The sequence below is a fragment of the Vulpes lagopus genome, chromosome 17, assembly GCF_018345385.1.
Source record: "Vulpes lagopus strain Blue_001 chromosome 17, ASM1834538v1, whole genome shotgun sequence".
NCBI classification, from domain to species: domain Eukaryota; kingdom Metazoa; phylum Chordata; class Mammalia; order Carnivora; family Canidae; genus Vulpes; species Vulpes lagopus.
Genome location: NC_054840.1, coordinates 7505375 through 7525491, shown reverse-complemented (window position 1 = coordinate 7525491; position 20117 = coordinate 7505375). Strand labels below are relative to the sequence as shown.

Here is a 20117-nt window from a genome sequence, read left to right as displayed (position 1 = left end):
GTGGGGGCATCTTTCTAGTTGAGCTTGGGTCATGGGTAGCTCAGTTGGTCAAGCATCCCGCTCTTGATCTCGGTTCAGATCTTCATCTCAGGATCATGAGTTCAAGCCCGACTTTTAGCTCCATGCTGGGTGTGGAGCCAATAAATAAATAAAATAAATAAGCAAACCAGCCAAAAGAAAATAAAGGTAATAGATAGATATAGATAAAACATACCAGAATAATTTGGGGTGTATAGCCAAAGCAGTGCTTATAAAGAAATTTATAGCACTAAATGTTTACATTAGAAAAAGAAAAAGGTTTCACTCTTTTCCCATTTTGCAAGATGGCAGGTGAAAAAGCTGAGAAGCCAGACACCAGGGAGAAGAAATCTGAAGCCAAGACTGCTGCTGCTGCTGGCAAGGTCAAGAAGTGTAACCTCAAGCCTAAAATGCCAAGGAAGGGGCAGCCCCACTGCAGCCGACCCCTGTCCTAGTGGGAGGAATTGGCAGCTATCCCCAGTTGGCTGCGCATTCCAGAAAGGCCATTGACAAGAGGAAGTATTCAGCAGCTAAATCCAGGGTTGAAAAGAAAAAGAAGGAGAAGGCTCTTGCTACTGGTACAATAGCACTTGGCAGTGATGAGAATGGTGGTACCCAAGTGGTTAAACTTCACAAAATGCCTAGGGCATCATCCTAGTGAAGATGTGCCTCAAAAGCTGTCGAGAAATGGCAAAACAACAACAAAAACCCCTTTCAGTCAGTCAGTACGTGAGAAAACTACGAGGTAGCCTCACCCCTGGGACCATTTTGATCATCTTCACTGGGGACCACAGAGGCAAGAGGGTGGTTTTCCTGAAGTAAGGGAGCAATGGCTTGTTACCCGTGACCAGAGCTCTGACCCTCAGTCAAGTTCCTCTGCATAGAACACACCAGAAATTTGTCATTGCCACTTCCACCAAAATTGATGTCAGCAGTGTGAAAATCCCAAAACATCTCACTGATGCTTACTCCCAGAGGGAGAAGCCGCATAAACCCAGACACCAGGAAGGGGGGATCTTCCACGCGGAGGAAGAGAAATATGAAATTACAGAGCTTTCAAGAGCCAAAACAACATTCTCCTTCAAACACACAGAAGCTGAAAGAATTCCTTACAGACCCACATTGCACGAAAAGCCAAAGGAAGTCATTCACGTTGGAGGGAAATGGTGCCAGATGGAAAAATGGATCCAGGCAAAGAATGAAGAACACCAAAAATGGCAGCAGTCCTCAACCCTCAGTCTGGGGACCGATGGCTGTCCCCTTCCAGGGGGTCTGCAGGTTCTAATTATTTTCTTTTTTTTTTTTCTAATTATTTTCATCCTAATGCTAATATGTTCCTGCCTCTCTTGCCCACCTTCTCAAAGTGCACAGTGGGCTTTTCCAGTGTGACACGGCGGAGAATAAATGCACAGGTGGATAGGAGAGTCCACCTTTCTTCTCTTAAGCCAGACATTCAAGAGATCTGTTTAAAATAGTACCAATATTTTTTTAGAATTTATGTGATTTAAATTAACCTGTAATCTCTTTCATGGCTGTTTTAAAATTAATGAATAAATACTTTTTAAATTTCCACTTTTAAAATTTTCCCTGCGGTGAATGATCCACAGAAACAGAAGCTTTTTTAGCAACTTCAATCAGTTTTAAGGTTATTTAAGGAATCCTGAGACCAAAAAAAAAAAAAAAAAAAAAAAAAAAACGTGAGAGCTGCTGTTCCAGAGCAGTTTAGCATTTAAAGGCCCTTGACAAAGATGATGAAATGAGGGTTTGGTGACACATAGAAGCCGTGTGGTGAGAAAAGGGATGAAGGAAAGGCTTTAGAAACAAGGCAGATGGAATAAGACCCAGAAAACCCAAGCTGGAGGTTTGCACAAAACCAAGGAAAGGTGAAAGCTTTGAGGAGATTGTCCCTGGAGGGTAAATCATTTATCCACTCACCGTGGGCAATTTGCATCTGGCAAATATAATTGCCTGGCAACTTCAGCAATTAGTTGTTTGAGACACAGATATGATTGCAGATTGTGGCAGCATTTACTAATACTATGATTTAAATTGCATCCAGGGGGGCACCCGGTGGCTCAGTGGTTGAGCGTCTGCCTTTGGCACAGGTCGTGATCCCCGGGATCCCAGGATCGAGTTCTGCATCGGGCTCCCTGCAGGGAGCCTGCCTCTCCCTCTGCCTATCTCTGCCTCTCTCAAATAACTAACTAACTAACTAACTAACTAACTAACTAAACTAACTAACTAACTAAATAAATAAATAAATAATTGTATCCAAGGGCGCCAGGCCTGGCTCAGTCAGTAGAGCATGTGACTCTCAAGCTCAGGGTTCTGAGTTCAAGCCCCAGGTTGGGCACGGAGCCTACTTAGAAAATAATAATAATAGTAACTGAAAAAAAAACAAGTTAATAAATAAATTGCACCTGGCACGTAGGGACGCTGTCCACGTCCCTGGTGGCATTGGCATTCACAGTTACCTTTCCACCATCCTGTGCCCATTATACTTTCAGGAAATTGCACACTTGCAGAGGGGAGGGTGCGAGACTTTGGATTCAGGTATCCCCGGGCTCAAGGGTCCCCCTAATCCGGCCTTCCTTCGCCTAGAAATCACTGTGTGAGACCTCCCCCACTTCAAGCTTGCACTGCCGAAGGTGCTTGCCTGGGAACCAGCCAGCTGTTTGAGCTCCAGCTTTTCCAGTGAGTCGTAGGGCCACACAGATTTTGCCTCCAAGTTCCTTTTCTTCGCTTGGCAGGAAGTGAGGCCTGGGCTTTGCCACATCTGCCCTCACATGTGCCACTGTCCATCTTTCTCATGACAGCCAGCCTAGCCAGGTTCATTTCCGTTGTCTGCAGCTAAAAGGACTGTGGATGGTCCCCAAACAAAGCAAGTCATAAGCACTTCATGGAAAACTTCATCTTGCAAGTTGAGGGAGTCCTCTGACTCGTAGGAGCCCAGAGCAGTAAGAAGTCGATACTGTATAACCCTGGAAGGCAAGCAGCCTTTGCCCATGGGGCCATGCTGAATTTTTCACACTTTGGAAATGGAGGGTTCCTGAAAATATCTATCCCTAACTTCCAAGTCCCAGCATTTGCAAAGGCTCTCTCTGAGTCCTGGACTCCACGTATTAAGCTGGTCACAAGTTCTAGAGAATTCCTACAACTCAGGAGCAGCTTTCAACCAATGACTGTTGGGGGCTGGTGAATAACTATTCCAGTTCCCTCATCCTTCAGGCAGGATAGTTTTGTTAAAGATTCTCTCTCTCTCTCTTTTTAAAGATTGTATTTATTTACTCATGACAGACACACAGAGAGAGGCAGAGACATAGGCAGAAGGAGAAGCAGGCTCCATGCAGGAAGCCCGATTCGGGACTCGATACCAGGACCCTGGGATCATGACCTGAGCTCAAGGCAGACGCCCAACTACTGAGCCACCCAGACGCCCCCCACACTCTCTTTTTAATCAAGAAAAAATTCATATGCCATAAAACTCACACTTTCAAGTGTGCAGCTTAGTGGTTTCTATATGTTCACGCAGCTGTGCAACCATCGCTACCATCTAATTCCAGAACACTCTCATCCCACTAAAAAGAAACCCTACCTTCTACCTATTAGAAGCCACTCTGCATCCACCCTCCCTCCAGCCCCTCACAGTCACTAATCCACTTTTTCTTTCTACGGATTTGTCTTTCTAGGAATTTCAAATAAATGGAATCATACAATATGGGGCCTTCCGCAGCTGTCTCCTTTCACCTAACATGTGTTCAAGATCCACTCGTGTTGTAGCATGTATCAGTACTTCATTCTTTTTTTATTGCTGAATAATTTTCCATTTTGTGGTTAGATCACATTTTGTCTCTGCGTTCATCAACTGATGGGTATTTGCATTGTTTCTGTTTCATTTTGCTGCTATGAGCATCCATGTACAAGTTTTTGCACGGATATATAGATATATTCAGTTCTCTTGAGTATATACCTTGGAGTGGAATTGCTGGGTTATATGATAACTCTATGTTTAGTGATTTTTTTAAATTGGAAAACTGTGTTCCAAAATGGCTGCACCACAATCTCACCAGCAATGATTGAGGGTTCCTACTTCTCTACATCCTCATTAACCTCTGTGATTGTCCATCTTTTTTATTACTAGCCACTATTCTCTGACTATTCATGATGTTGCTATAGACTGAATGTTTGTGTTCCCCAAAATTCAGATGTCAAAGCCCTAATATGATGGTATTTGGAGGTAGGGATGTTGCGAGGTAATTAGCTCATGGGGGTGGAGCTTCATGATGGGATTAGTGTCCTCCTTAGAAGAGGAAGAGAGCCAGCCCTGTCTCTCTCCTCTGTATGAGGATATAATGAGAAGACAGGCATCTGAAGCCAGGAAGGGGGCCTTCTGCAAGAACCTGACCATGCCAGCATCCTGATGTTGGACTTCCAACCTCTAGACTGAGAAAAATAAATGTTTGTTGCTTCAGCCCCCCAGTCTATGGTATGCTGTTGTGGCAGCTCAAACAAACAAAGATGGATGCTAAACATCTTTTCTTGTACTTCTTGGCCATTTACATATATGCTTTGGAAAATTTCTATCCTTGCCCATTTTTAAATTGAGTTGCCTTTTCATTGTTGAGTCTGGCAGGACAGTTTTGGGGCGCACATTCCACATTGTCTGCAGAGTTGTCTATTTGAGATTAAGACCCATTAGGGCATGTTGGTAACTTGCTTGATAGCATATCCTTTACCAGTACCTTCTGTTCCATATTAGTTTGCTGGGACTGTCAGAACAAAGTCGCATAGACCCGAGGGTCGTCAACAACAGAACTTTATTGTCTCACAGCTCCAGAGGCTAAAAGTCCAGGTCAAGATGTGGGCCATCTTGATTTCATCGAAACAGAGAGAAAAAAAAAAATCTATTCCATTCCTGTAAGCTGCCTTCTGGTGATTTGTTTGCAATCTTTGACATTCCTTGGCTTACAGAAGCATCCCTCTGATCTCCGCCTTCATGTTCATGTGGGTTTCTACCACCGCGTGTGTTTGTGTTCAAATTTCCCGTTTTAACAAAAACATCAATCATGTCAGATTAGGGGCCATCCTACTTCAGATGACCCCATCCTAGCTTAATGTTACATAATCTTATGTGTAATATCCTGTTCCTAAATAATGTCACATTTTGAGGTACTGGGAGTTAGAAATTCAGTTCAATCCATAACACCTCCTTTCCTACTCCTTCCCACCTGTACTTTCCTACTCCCCAGCTGATGTTTGCTATCACTGCCCAATAAACTACATGCACTCAAATCCTAGTCTCAGAGCCTGCTTCCAGGAGGGCCAGTCAAGACAAACAATCAGTCCCTTGCTAGGTTTAAAATGCAAAAACATCGGGCAGCCCAGGTGGCTCAGTGGTTTAGCCCTGCCTTAGGCTCAGGGCGTGGTCCTGGAGACTTGGGATCAAGTCCCACATTGGGCTCCCTGCATGGAGCCTGCTTCTCCCTCTGCCTGGGTCTCTGCCTCTCTCTCTTTCTCTCTGTCTGTCTTTCATGAATAAATAAAAATCTTTAAAAATAAATAAATAAATAAATAAATAAATAAATAAATAAATAATAAATAAGTAAAATAAAATGCAAACATCACTCCCAGGTTCTATGTTCACCCTCTTCCAACCAGCTCAAAACTTCCAGTGACATTCATCCTTTCTGAAAGAACCAAGGCTTTGGCCTGGAAACCAATGATCTCATTGGCTACTTTTCTTTCTTTCTTTCTTTCTTTCTTTCTTTCTTTCTTTCTTTCTTTCTTTCTTTCTTTCTTTCTTTCTTTTTTTGTATTTTTTTTTATTGGAGTTCGATTTGCCAATGTATAGCATAACACCCAGTGCTCATCCCGTCAAGTGCCCCCCTCAGTGACCATCACCCAGTCACCCCCACCCCCCGCCCACCTCCCCTTCCACTACCCCTTGTTTGTTTCCTAAAGTTAGGAGTCTCTCGTGTTCTGTCACCCTCACTGTTATTTCCACTCATTTTCTCTCCTTTCCCCTATGATCCTTTTCACTATTTTTTATATTCCCCATATGAGTGAAACCATATGATGATTGTCCATCTCCAATTGACTTACTTTACTCAGCATCATACCTTCCAGTTCCATCCACGTTGAAGCAAATGGTGGGTATTTGTCGTTTCTGATGGCTGAGGAATATTCCACTGTATACATAGACCACAGCTTCTTTATCCACCATCTTTCGATGGACACTGAGGCTCCTTCCAGTCGGGCTACTGTGGACATTGCTGCTAGAAACATTGGGGGGCAGGTGTCCTGGCGTTTCACTGCATCTGTATCTTTGGGGTAAATCCCCAGCAGTGCAATTGCTGGGTCGTAGGGCAGGTCTATTTTTAACTCTTTGAGGAACCTCCACACAGTTTTCCAGAGTGGCTGCACCAGTTCACATTCCCACCAACAGTGCAGGAGGGTTCCCCTTTCTCCACATCCTCTCCAGCATCTGTGGTTTCCTGTCTTGCCAATTTTCCCCATTCTCACTGGTGTGTGGTGGGATCTCATTGTGGTTTTGATTTTTATTTCCCTGATGGCCAGTGATGTGGAGCATTTTCTCATGTGCTTGTTGGCCATGTCTATGTCTTCTTTGGTGACATTTCTGTTCATGTCTTTGCCCATTTCAGGATTGGATTGTTTGTTTCTTTGCTGTTGAGTTTAATAAGTTCTTTATAGATCTTGGATACCTTTATCTGATAGGTCATTTGCCAATATTTTCCCCCATTCTGTAGGTTGTCTCCTAGTTTTGTTGACTGTTTCTTTTGCTGTGCAGAAGCTTTTTATCTTGATAAAGTCTTTTCTTAAGAACTTAATATAACTTGGTAACTCTTGGGGTGGGAACCTATGTCAATCAAGCTTTTGTGGTTTATTTGGTGACATTTTCAACTTATAAAAAGAATTCAAATGAAGTAGGTAGATTAGAAGGAAAGATTTTTGCCAAAACCATGAAGATTGAGTAAAGAGCTGTCTAAAACTTTAGATAAAAGACTGGGCATGCCACTGCTCACTTCTCTCAGTGACCACCACACATGCTCCTGAGAAACTGGAATTTTAGCTTTCCCCAAACACACCAAGCTCTCATATATCTTTCTGCCTTTGCCTAGGCTATTTTCTCCATCCCACCAACAATTCACAAGTTCTGACACTAAATTCCAACTCAAATGTCACTCCTTATTTTAAGTCATCCCCAAGTCAGTCTAATCAGAGTGAATTCCAGGACCTGTGTGGCAGCTATCAGTCCAGATAGGCTGATGGCCTGGAACTCCTGGCATCTGTCTTGCCACCATATGGAGCCTGAGAATGAAGCCAACACAGAGAAGAGCAGACAAGGGAAATGGAGCGAAGCCAAGAACCAGGACATCATTGAATTCCTGGATCAAACGATGCCAAACCCTGCCAATCTCTTGACATTTCCATGTCATGTGCCAAAGTATTTCACCTTCTTGCTTAACTCAATTTGAGTTGGTTATTGCCTTTTAAAAATGAATCAGAGATTCAAGACTGAATCATCCATGAGATACAACTTCCAAGACATGGGCAGGATGGCTGCGGAGACCTGCAGCCCTGGACTTCACCATAGCGGCGGTGCTAGAATGACACAGCACCTAACTCCTAGTCGAGTCTCTTCTGGGAGAACATTTTGTTAATCAAGTCACATAATCTGGAAGTTCCTTTTATGTTACAACCTCAAAAACAATATTCCCTAACGTTTTGAACAAAGAATTGAGGAAATCTTAATATTTTCACTGTATCTTGCACTTAGTAGATATCCAAGTAACATATCTAGTTACGATTTCTCCGTTCCTTAGAATCTAGATTTTAGAACTAGAGAAATTCAAAGGTACAGAGTCTGTTCCTCTCACTTTACAGATGAGGGGACATCTGCACAAGCAGGTTAAATGGCTTTACAAAGGTCCTGCTGCTAGCCCATGGGAGGTGAGGGGGAGCCAGAGGGAAGGAACCCAGGTATCCCAACTCCTATGCCAATACTTTTGCATTAAACGTCTACCCAAAGCATCTAACACAGTCCTGAGCACAGAGCAAGCGCCCGATTCACAAAGAAATGATTGAAGATGCCCAGGGCGTGCTGCCCAACTCAGGTGGAGGCCTGAGAGCATTACTCTGAGACCTTCTCCAGAAGGACAGGATCCACACTCCAATCGCCTCCTAGCTGCAGGATTCCTGACGTAGTTGGCCTGCGTTTGCCCCTTTAGTGCTGCTGTTTGGAGAGCAGCTCAGATCGAAAGGAAAGTGGTTTCTTGCAAGTCAGAGAGGATTCCTTGGGGGGGGGGGGGGGCTGCTGCCAGCAAATGCAAACATCCCAGAGGGCTGGGATTGCAATTGTGCTGCCTCAAGCCACACTGTTTATTTTCCACTTTGCAGAGCCCGGGGATTGAAAGAGCCGGGTCTCTTGCTCTGAAATAGTAACTCTCCCATCTTTTAGGAGGAAAAACACAGAATAATCACCTTCTAGAATCTGGGTGGAAAACAAGGTGGCTTATGACATGCCCCATGTTGAAGAATTTGGTGTTTTGAAGTCACCTTCTCCCCCATGTGATGGGAGAGCACAGACAGGCCTCTGATTTAGAAAACAACAACTAGCATTCAAAACTACACCAACCACCTCAGTAGCCAAAAGCTCAGAGCCACACAGACTTCTGACATGACAATTTAGCCCCACTACAAAACGTTTCATGCTTGGCTTTTGAAGCCCCCTCACCCTCTTCCTCAGTCTAGGACTAGAATCCTAACAATGGTGCCAATAGGGACGAACAAAGCAATCTGCTGCAGCCCAGTCACCAAAATTACCTGGAGCCCAACTCCTGAGTCCCTCCTTCTTGTTTAAGGAGTCCCCAGGTAGCTCATAGATGCTCCCCAGTGGTCACAATGTGACCCTAGGTGCTCTGTACCCCCCTCCCGATGCTCAGGGGCCACCCATGCTCTATATCCATCCCTTCTTACTATGCTGCCAAAACCATTCTGCCATAGTGGCTGCCCCGTCATCACCCCCCTGATGTCCTGTTGTCTCATCCTAGCCACCCTTCTGCGGGGCTCCAGCAGGCCCAGCCCTGCCCTTGGAGCTTTCCACTCTCTGGTTCTGTCAACTGTCACCAACAGACTCTGTTTCATGAGGTTTTTCCCTCTCTTTACAGAAATGTGAGGCCAGGCACCTGGTTGGTTGGACTGGAAGGGAGAGGTGAACACACTGCCAGGGCCAGCTTTCCAGACGCATGCGAGCTATTGGCAAATGTCCCACCAACCAGTCTCAGGAAATGCTTGACAAAATATTCAGCCCCCAAAGAGCCCTTATCTCTTTAGAAATACATACTTATGGATATTTACGGATGAAATGATACAAAGTCTGGGATTTGCTTCTGAACAAAACGTGGGTGGAAGTGGGTGGGTAGAGATGAAACAAGCCTGAGCTAAGAATTGCTGAAGTTGGGTGGTGGGAACATGGGGGTTCGTTACACCATCCTATTTTTTACATGTTTAAAATGGTCCAAAATTAAAAAAAAAAAAAAAGTTAAAGGGAAAAAAGCCCTCACATTTCATTTTTATGTCACTGAAAGGAATTTAACATTTGGGTATATTTTACTCTCTAAATAATTGTCTAGATTTCAAATATAAATAAATGCAAGCATACAAATATTTGACAAAATAGTCATTTTCTATAATCACTGGGGTTACAGCAGAGAAGAGAAAGTGCTGTATATCTTGACTGATGCTCATCTTGGAACAATAATGGTTCTGTCCTCCAGAGAAGAAACACATAAAACTCTAGAACATTATTCCAATAATTTGATTCAAAGAGCTAAAGATATCATTTGGGAAAAGACAGTTTAACTCGATTAAGGGATAAATGTGGCTCTTCATGATGGAAGTGAGGAACTGGCTTGACCTGTCTCAGAATTTTCATACATTAATTTCCAGACAGCAGATTAGCATTAGAATCCCTTTGGATCATAAAACTGTGGTATTTAGTCTTAGTACAGATATGAGAAATGTATAGAATCTTCTGACACCTTCACCTGCCTTTCGGCACTCCCGTGAGGCAGTAGTAAGTAGTGAAAAGACCACAGATTTTGGAGCCAAAAGAGCTGACTTGACTTCCATTTCAGCACCAGCTGTGTGACTTTGAACAAGTTACGTAACCTCTCTGAACCCCAATTTCCTCATCGATCAAATGGGCCTAGTAATATCTACTTTACAGGGAAGCTGTGAGAATTATGGGTAAATGTTCTATCACAGACAGTCAGTTAATGGTACCTCACTGCAGTTATAACTGCATCTTTCTCTTTAGCCAGCTCCGTATCTCCCAAAATAGTTGCCCAGCACTTGATAAGAATGCAACAAATGTTTGCTGAATTACAATAAACCTGGACGTGGTAGCTAGAACTACTGGGAGGAAGTAGTAAGACTCTGCCAGAGTCGCCCCTTTGCAGGTCACTCATCCTCAAGAGAGCTTCTCCACCTGCCAGTTCAAGCCAGACAACGAGGACTCACTGGTGATGTCTCCCTCTTCCTCTTCCTCACATCTAATAACCCCCAAATTCTATCTGTTCAAGTTCTCAATTACCCCTAGAATAAAGATTCCACTTCCTTCAACTCCTACCACTATCACCTCAGTTATCTACCTTCTTCACCTGGTCTATAGCAAAGTCAGTTCTCCTCATGTCTGTTCTTACTCCTCTACAATCCTTTCTGTTCGTTGTAGCTGGAGGGATTTTTTTTTCTCTTTTTAATCATGGAAAAATTCAAATATTCCCCAAAACAAAGAGTATCACGGACCTGGCATGCAGCTTTAACAATGACCAATGAATGGCCAATTTTGTTTCACGTACACACCACCCACTGGTGTGTTCAATGCTCTCCACCCCCCACTTATTTAAAGCAAATCCAGACATCATAGCTTTTTGGAGGGATATTTTCAGGCATTCAGAATAAAATTCCAGTTCCTTCATGATCTGATGATCCCTGTTGACTTCTCCAACTATTCGCCCTTCCCAGACCCAGCCAAACCAGCCCTCTCTCCGTTCCTCCAACATTTTCTCTTGTCTCCTCGTGATCCAGAGGCCTTGGGGTTGAGCTAGGTCCAAGAACCCAGAAAATCTGTCCTTTCCCTTCTCTTGCCCTGGTGGCATAGCTTCAGCTGTTGCTGCTTCTGCCCTCACCCTGCACATCACTCTCAGAGGCCCCAATGCTGGGGCTCGGTGCCCCATGTCTGTGCTATCACTACCCTGTGCTGCTTTCTCCTCCAATTGTACATACAGAATTTTGTAAGCAGTCATGCAAAGTTGTCTCTCTTCTTAGAAGTCAACTCCGTGGGCCTAACAACTGTGTCTGTCCTATTCCCCAATGAGGGACCCAGCGTGCAATTCAATAACTTCATTATAAGGGGCACTTAAGCATTCGTTGAATGAGGTGCCCGAGAAGGGTAAACACAAAAGCCAATGCATTTCATGTTATAAATTGCTTAGAGACCAAGGTCCTAAACCTTGAATAACCACAAGAACAATGCTTAGGCCTTTAATATCCAGTGTGTATGTGTGTTATATGTTACATCCAATATGACTTTTAAAAAAGATTATGAGCTGTGTTATGCTAAACACTAAGGATTCAAAGATAAATGATACACGGATCCTGCCCTCAAGGAGTGAATCTAGTAGAAAAGACAGTCATTTAACTATTTGAAAATTGGTAATTTCTCATGTTTTATGTATATGAGTCAGCACATTTAATTAGCTAGAGCATCTGTAAAAAGTGTCAAACAACCAAGAATAAACATAAATTGTTATACAAATAATAGCTGACATTTACTGGGTCCTTCGTTTGGTCCAGGTATGGCAAAAAGCGTATTTCACACATGATGTCATTTAATCCTTATAACACCCTTTGAGATATTCTTTAATCTCATTTTGCCTTTTTTTTTTTTTTTTTAACTAAAGAGACATTAAAAGCTGAGATAACTTTAAGTCTCCCAGGATTTGAAACCGGGGCGTCCAACTGACCCTGACACTCTTTGCTGGGGCTGACAAGTAATCTTGGAGTACTGCTACAAGAAAAAAATAAAATAAAGGACACTTTCATCAGTGCTTGCTACTTGGTGTCCCGGTTTCTGAGCTATGTGTATACACTTTCATAGGAAAACAGCAGCTGTTGAAAAACCTGTTACTGATAAGATAGGGTTTCTGTGGGCCCAACGCTCTAATCACTGAATGTGGACTTTGAACCAAATCTTTCTTTAAAGAAATATAAATTAGAAATTATCAAATTGTAAAGAAACTGCCTGCTGTGAACTTAGCCTGTCTCCTCAGCCAAATTGAAAGCTCTGCTTGTTTCCTTCATTGTGCAGTGGATCTTGTCTGCTTAGTTCCTACAGATGGGTTCTGATCAAAAGGAAATTTATTATGTTTTAAAAGGGAGAAATTGTTGGGCTAAATTACATGTGTGCGCTCTGAACCATGAAAAATGGTTTTATATTAATTATGAATATTTGGGAATCTGTTTTCAATTTTTTTATTAAGGAAAAATCTCCATCATATACAAAAGTAGTCCAAATAGTATAATAAACCCCCTTGTGCCCATCACCCTACTTCAACAATGATCATCAACTCACAGCCAATCTGTTTCATTTATATTGCCATCGACTTCTACCTCTCTTGTTTTGTCTTGCGGCAAACACGTTTGGGAGTATTTTGAGTGCTCTATTCTATTGGTAAAATGTAGAATGTTTGGAAGCAATAACGTATATAAACATGACTTTGTCAGCAAGATGCTTGGGGAAACAGGAACAAGAAAGAGGAATAAGTTGTGTGGTTTTGAGCACAGGAAAGACGGGAGGACTGGCATGGATGGTTGGGGGCATTTGCACAAGCAGACAATAATGCTCCATGTGGGCAAAGTTTTGATTGTGGACAAGGGAATTTGGTGGGTCTGTCAAGGGTCTTGAACATATAACCTCTGCCTCTGGTTCTTCCCCTCCGGCATGTTCACCACCAATGTAATTAAGTCATTTGTTTATGGATCCATCTTGCCTCCCTGTCTTGCCTAAACCATTGCTTCATGAAAGGTATCCCCTAGAGCAGCACTAACATGAGCCACAGATACCACTTTACATATTCTCGTGGCCACATTGTAAAAAGTAAGGAGAAGAAACATATGAAATTAATTATAATTTCCTATTTAATCTAACCTAATGTATATAAAATATCATCATTCTGATATGGTATCAATATACAAAAATCATTATTAAAATATTTTACCTGCTTTTCATTATGCAGTGTATATTTTGAAGTTACAGCATATCTCAGATTGAGCCACTGATGTTTTAAGGGCTCAACAGCCATATGTACTAGCGGCTACTCTATTGGGCAGACTAGCCCTAAAGATCCCAGGGCAATGGACTCAACAGCGACTTTGTCACTTACCTGAAAATAATGCTCCTAAAGGTTTCTGGCGAGAGTTGAAGTATATTATGTCACTGCTCGGCTTCTCCAGGAAATCTACTGAGATGAACAAGAGAAAAATACAACAATAAAAAAAAAATGTAGACAAGTCCATCTAAAAGCAAGGAAATAACTACAACCTCCACAACCCAGGCTATGAAGAAATGTGGCTCTTTGGATGTTGAGTAAGGCTATTGCAAGTGTAGAAAGCAGGTTAGTGGTTCCTGAGAGGTTCTTCATTTACAACAAGTGTGGTGATGTGCAGTGGCTCTGGTAACTCAAACCCTGGTTCTGTTCTTTACATCGTGTGGCTTGAGCAAGAGCCTCAGTTTCTCCCCTGTAAAATGCGGACCGTAACATCAAGAGCGGTTGTAAGGATTCAGTCAGGTAATACCTGTAAAGCATTTATAACTATGCTTACTTCTCTGTGAACGTTCACCAACAGCAACAGAACAGTGGACAGACCAAGAGGAAAGTGGAGCTGGTGCTAAAACTGAATTCCCAAGTCATTTTTATTTTCTCTGAAACCTGGGTTCTAACCTAATGAAGTGGCTTGGAGGTAAGATGAAGAGAGGAAACCAAAGCCAACCAGAGCCCTTTAAGCACAGTTAAACCCAAAATCACCAGCTATGGTCCAGGACGTCCAGCTACCTCCCACTTGGGCAACCTGCTCACGGGAGGGGAGCCGTCCCACCCAGAACGAGCACCACACAGATAACTTGGCGAGAGCATCCTGAGGCAGCATCTTCACTTGGAAGCTGCCCACCAGGCCGGTTCACTCCGCCGACCCTCCTCAAATTGTTTTTGAACAACAGACAGACCCAGATACAGCTGTTCACATCTGGAGGGGAATCAAACACAGGAAGTGCAACTCAAGTCACAGCCTCACAACTGAAAGAGAGAGACACGTATGGAAGGCTTTTTAAGAAAAATACTGCTCTCAGATGGCATCAGCCAGGAAAGAAATGAAATCCGACGTTGAAACCATTTTGGAAATGAAAACCACAACAGAAGTGATCAGAAGTACAGATGTGTCTGAAAAAAATAATCAACAACTTGGAAGATGGGCTTGAGAACACATAGAAGGCTGAGGCAAAGGGAAGGCAGTGAGTCGAGAGGAGAGCTCTGAGGAGGGATGACTCAAAATAGGGCACCCATCAACCCTTCTGGGAAAAGTTGGCTGCAAAATCTGGACAATTGAAAGACAGGCTAAGATAAAGAATTTAAGAATTGGGAAAGACACTGCCCTAATGGATCGTTGGATGAAGCAATTCATCCTTTAAACATCAAACAATAGCAAGAATTATGCCAATGTGGGGCACCTGGGTGGCTCAGTGGTTGAGTGTCTACCTTGGGCTCAGGGTGTGATCCTGGGGTCCTGGGATGGAGTCCCACATCAGGCTCCCAGTGGGGAGCCTGTTTCTCCCTCTGCCTGTGTCTCTTTCTCTCTTTCTGTGTTTCTCATGAATAAAGAAAGAAAATCATTAAAAAAAAGAATTATTACAATGGATTGCAAGGTTGATATCGTCAAAGTAAATCATCAGGCGGTCTAGGAGGGCAAGCTGGGCATCTGGACACCGAGGCACCTGCAGTGGGGTGTTCATGGGCGCGGTCATCAAGGCACAATTTGGCATTGTTCCTGTCTGCAGAAGTGCATTTGGCTCTCTGGTCTGCCCCGAGACTCTCTGAGCTTCCATTTTCAAAAGTTTCTTTTTTGCCTAAATTAGCCAGAGTGGTGGATTCTGTTGTTTATCATTGAGACCCTGTCTGATAAGCCCGTCAAATAACATTTAAGAAAGACAGGTACGTGGTCCATGGGGTGAGTGAGGGAAGGCCAGTGCCCAGCTGGTAGGAATGTTGTTCCAACCTTTTGAAAGGGCAATTTGGAAGTGTTGATGAAAATTTTAAACATAAATCCCCACAACCCAGAAATTGTACTTCTATTCTAGGAACTTATCTTACATATTTAAACACTTTCATTCACTCAACACGTCTACACTGAAAACTGCTAGATACTAGGGATGCTGCAATAAACAAAACAAATCCCTACTCTCTCTCTCTCTCAAAAAAAAAAAATAAATAAATCCTAACCCTCTTGGAGCTCACATCTTGAGGAGGAAGGCTGGAGGGAAAGCAGTAAAGAAAGGCAAACGCTTCAAAGATCCAGTATGATAGGAGGTGAAAAGCACTAAGGGGAAAGGAGAATGCAAGAAAGGGAACGGGAGGTATCAGGCACTTAGTAATCTGTGGTCAAGGGAGACACACTCACGTGAATAAAGACTTGAAGGAGATAAAAGACGAAGTGTTACAGTATTTGGAAGAAGAGATTTACGAAAAGAGGACATGGCAAGTGCAAAGGCCCTGACGCAGAAGCGTACACGGCACATTAAGAAAAAAAAACCAGACGAGCCACAAGGAAGCTAGTGTGGCTGCAGTAGAGTGGAATATGGTTCAGAGAGGTAACGGTATTGGGGGCAGACAGAGCAGCTTTACAGGCCATTGTGGGGACTTTGGTTTTCACTCTGAATTTGAGAGAGAAGCCACTGGAAAATTTTGAACAGAGAGGGGTAGTATCTGATCTGACATTTTAACATGATTATTCCAGCTGTTGGATTGAAAGAAAGAGAGCAAGGGCTGATACAGGGAGCCATTCAGGAGGCTGGGCAAATAATCCAATCAACAGATGGACAGTGGCTTGGAGTTGGGGGTGGGGGGGAGGCAGGGGAATGGGGAGACATGGTCAGCTTACAGGAATGGGCCGAAGTGTAAGGGACAAAGGTGTTCCAGGCAATGTTTGTAACGGAGAGAAACCAAAATAACCTAAATGTCTAGTAATAGAAGGCAGGTTAAACTATGGTAATTTTTTTTTAACTTAAAAGCTACAGGGGCATGTGGGGTGGATCAGTCAGCTAAGTGTCTGATTCTCTCTCTCTTTTTTAAAAGATTTAATTTATTTATTCATGAGAAACACAGAGAGAGAGGCAGAGACACAGGCAGATGGAGAAGCAAAAGTATCCAAATCTTGATTTTACTTCAGGTCACAGTCTGAGGGTTATGAGATCGAGCCCTGCGTCAGGCCGTATGTGGGTGTGGAGCCTGCTTAAGACTCTCCTCTCCCTCTCCCCTGGCCCCCCTCCTCCAAATAAAAATAAAAGAAAGAAACAGAAAACAATTAAGGAAGGCACTTTTTATGGTGAGCACTGGGTGTTGTATGTAAGTGATGAATCACTAAATTCTACTCCAGAAACTAGTACTGCATTGTATGCTAATTACCTAAAATTTAAATTTAAAAAACTGCAATTGTTGAAAGAATGTATTTTTTAATTAAAAATCTAAGTGAATAATACTTATTTTTAATGCTATTTAATCTCGGCAAAGAGGAATATGATGTAGTTTCAACAAAAGCATGTTTTGAGAGCATTAAAACATTCTGTTTGGTAATTAAAAGTGCAAACCTAGAAGCATTAAAATTAGAGTTTCTTATTTAAAAAAAAAAAGAGTCAAACAGAAATATGCACCTGTATTTGTCAAACTAGGGTGCCAATAATTCATGACTAGTCACGACAAAGCATGTGTTTCTTTCTATTCTTTCATTGTTAAAATATTTTATTTATTTTAAGTCAACTGTACACCCAACCAGCGGTTCGAATCATGACTGGGAGATCAAGAGGGGCAGGCTCGGGGATCCCTGGGTGGCGCAGTGGTTTGGCGCTTGCCTTTGGCCCAGGGTGCGATCCTGGAGACCCGGGATCGAATCCCACATCAGGCTCCCGGTGCATGGAGCCTGCTTCTCCCTCTGCCTGTGTCTCTGCCTCTCTCTCTCTCTCTCTCTCTCTGTGACTATCATAAATAAATTAAAAAAAATTTAAAAAGAGGGGCAGGCTCTATGGGGTGAGGCAGCCAGGCACCTCTCCATTCCTTTTTCAGAAACAACTTTTGGGACAGCAGATATAGTCCAGAAATTGAGGAAACAAGATACCAGACAAACGACAGTTTTTACTTAAAGATTGACTTTTCTGTTACAAAGCATCTAAGATTTGAATAGGAAAAAAAAAAAAAAAAAAAGCCTGCGGGGTGAAACTGGAAAGCAGATATGTGATTCTGAATCTCTCCAGGCCAGGTATCCATCTGGTGGAGGCTAAAAACTATTAGACAGGAATTATCTCAATGATCATTTATTAATCACTCACCATATGCCAGGCCCTGTGCCTTGTGTTTTTATGACAACTTCCAATTATACCATACAGATTCTAATTTCACAAATCTGCCCAAAGTCGTTAGCAAAAAAGAAAAAGGAAGAGCTTAAATTCACATTCTCACCCTTGGGTTGTCTCATCCCAAACTCCATCCTCTTTCTGCCGTTAATACCCCGCATCAGGTAGGCTATTAATCAGGGCTGATTTTTGAGGCTTATTCTTGGGAAAGAATCTGTGTCCCCTGGGACTGTGTGCAACTGCCCGTGACACCCCCTGAGCGAGGGTGCCTAACCCGCCTAAGGAGTTCTCCTCCTGGCATCCGGAGCCTGGAGCTAGGCAGCTGGGGGCGGGGGGGGGGGGGGTGCTCCCCCTTCTCTCTGGTGTGTCGCCCTGGGGTCAAAGACCTGCTGCTCCGGCTGCTCCCCCTCGGACTTTGCAGCCACCTCCCAGCCGGAAGGAAGCAGCAGGGCTGGGGCGGCAACAGTCCTGGGAGTCTCCGGGCGCGCCGGGCGACCTCCTCCTGCGGCCCCAGGGCCAGAGTCAAGTCGTGCGGCTGCCCCGCAAGGGCCTCTGGGAGCACGAGCTGCCTGGGCTCCGCACACCGCCTCCCTGAGCAAAACCTGCGGGCTCCAGGGAGGCGGCGAGCCGCGGCAGCCCCGCGGAGAAGGGCTCAGGGAGCCAAGGGCTCGGGGGAGGAGGAGCCAGGGGCTCCGGGGAATCCTAGGGCTCCAGTGGATCCCAGGGACTTCAGTGGATCCCAGGGGCTCCGGCGGATCCTAGGGGCTCCAGTGGATCCCAGGGGCTTCAGTGGATCCCAGGGGCTCCGGCGGATCCTAGGGGCTTCAGTGGATCCTAGGGGCTCCGGCGGATCCTAGGGGCTCCAGTGGATCCTAGGGGCTCCAGTGGATCCCAGGGGCTTCAGTGGATCCCAGGGGCTCCGGCGGATCCTAGGGGCTTCAGTGGATCCTAGGGGCTCCGGCGGATCCTAGGGGCTCCAGTAGATCCTAGGGGCTCCAGTGGATCCCAGGGACTTCAGTGGATCCCAGGGGCTCCGGCGGATCCTAGGGGCTCCAGTGGATCCCAGGGGCTTCAGTGGCTCCTAGGGGCTCCGGCGGATCTTAGGGGCTCCAGTAGATCCTAGGGGCTCCGGCGGATCCCAGGGGCTCTGGTGCCACCACTGGGGAGTTGTTGCAAGACGGGCAGGGGGTGGCGCCTCCGTGGCGCGCTGCCCCAGGCTCGGCTTCAGTGGGCCCTGGAGCGCGGCTGGCCGCGGGGTGAGCTCGGCCCGCTCCCTGGGAGGCCCCGCACCCCCCCGCACCCCCCCGCACCCCCAGGCCCGCTGCCCGCCTCGCTCCGCGGCATCTCCGCGGAAACAGTTCACGTCCTGTTGGGTTTTGCCTCCAAATTCCTGGTTTAATACGGACTTGCTTGTTTGAGGAAAAAAGGGTCCCAAACACCAGGCTGTTCACGAAAACAACCCACAGGGCCAACTTCAGTTTTCTAAATCTTAAGACCTTCACACTAATTGTTTTTCTAGAGGATGCGTTTTTTTTTTAAACAATTTATTTATTTATGGTAGTCACAGAGACACAGGCAGAGGGAGAAGCAGGCTCCATGCACCCTGAGCCCGACGTGGGATTCGATCCCGGGTCTCCAGGATCGCGCCCTGGGCCAAAGGCAGGCGCTAAACCACTGAGCCACCCAGGGGTCCCTAGAGGATGCGTTTGACGTGCCAACCGTCACTCACAAAACGCATTGTTGGTGCGGCACAGCCCCACGCAGCCTTCCCACGGGGGCCTGGGTCCTTCCTGGCAGCGCCCCCAGCCCCACCCCCCACCCCCCGCGGCAGCGCGCCCAGGCCCGGCTCCGGACCACGTTCCACGTGTTTAAACGCCCCACGAGTTGTAGGTGTCCAGCGAACACTCTTCTTTTTTTCTTTTTAGATTTTATTTATTCACGAGAGACACACAGAGAGAGGCAGAGACACGGGCAGAGGGAGAAGCAGGCTCCATGCGAGGACCCCGATGCGGGACTCGATCCCGGCACCCCGGGGTCCCGCCCTGAGCCGCAGGCGGACGCTCCGCGGCTGAGCACCAGGCGTCCCGAGCCAACAGGCCTGCGACCTGCACCCGGGCTCTCTGCAGATTGGGGTCCCACGCGGCGGCTTCCTAGCGGACCCTGCCGCCGCGCACCCCCGCACCCGCGGCAGCTCCGGGGGCGCCCGGGGCCGGGACGCGGCGGCCCCTCGCTCCCGCCCCCCCGGCAGGCGGCGCCGTGCAGCGGGCTCCCGCCGGGGTCGCGACGGGGCGTGCGCGTCCTCGGCCGCCGGGCTCGGGCGCCCGCACTTCCTGGTCCGAGCCGGCCGGGCCGCCGCGGGGTCGCCGCGGGGTCCCGGGGCCGCGCCCGCCGCTGCCGCCCC

General features: G+C 45.6%; 1 pseudogene; it reads left to right on the top strand.

Annotated features, from left to right (window-relative positions):
- Positions 1 to 323: 323 nt before the first annotated feature.
- Positions 324 to 18311, top strand: LOC121477612 (annotated as a pseudogene).
- Positions 18312 to 20117: the final 1806 nt, after the last annotated feature.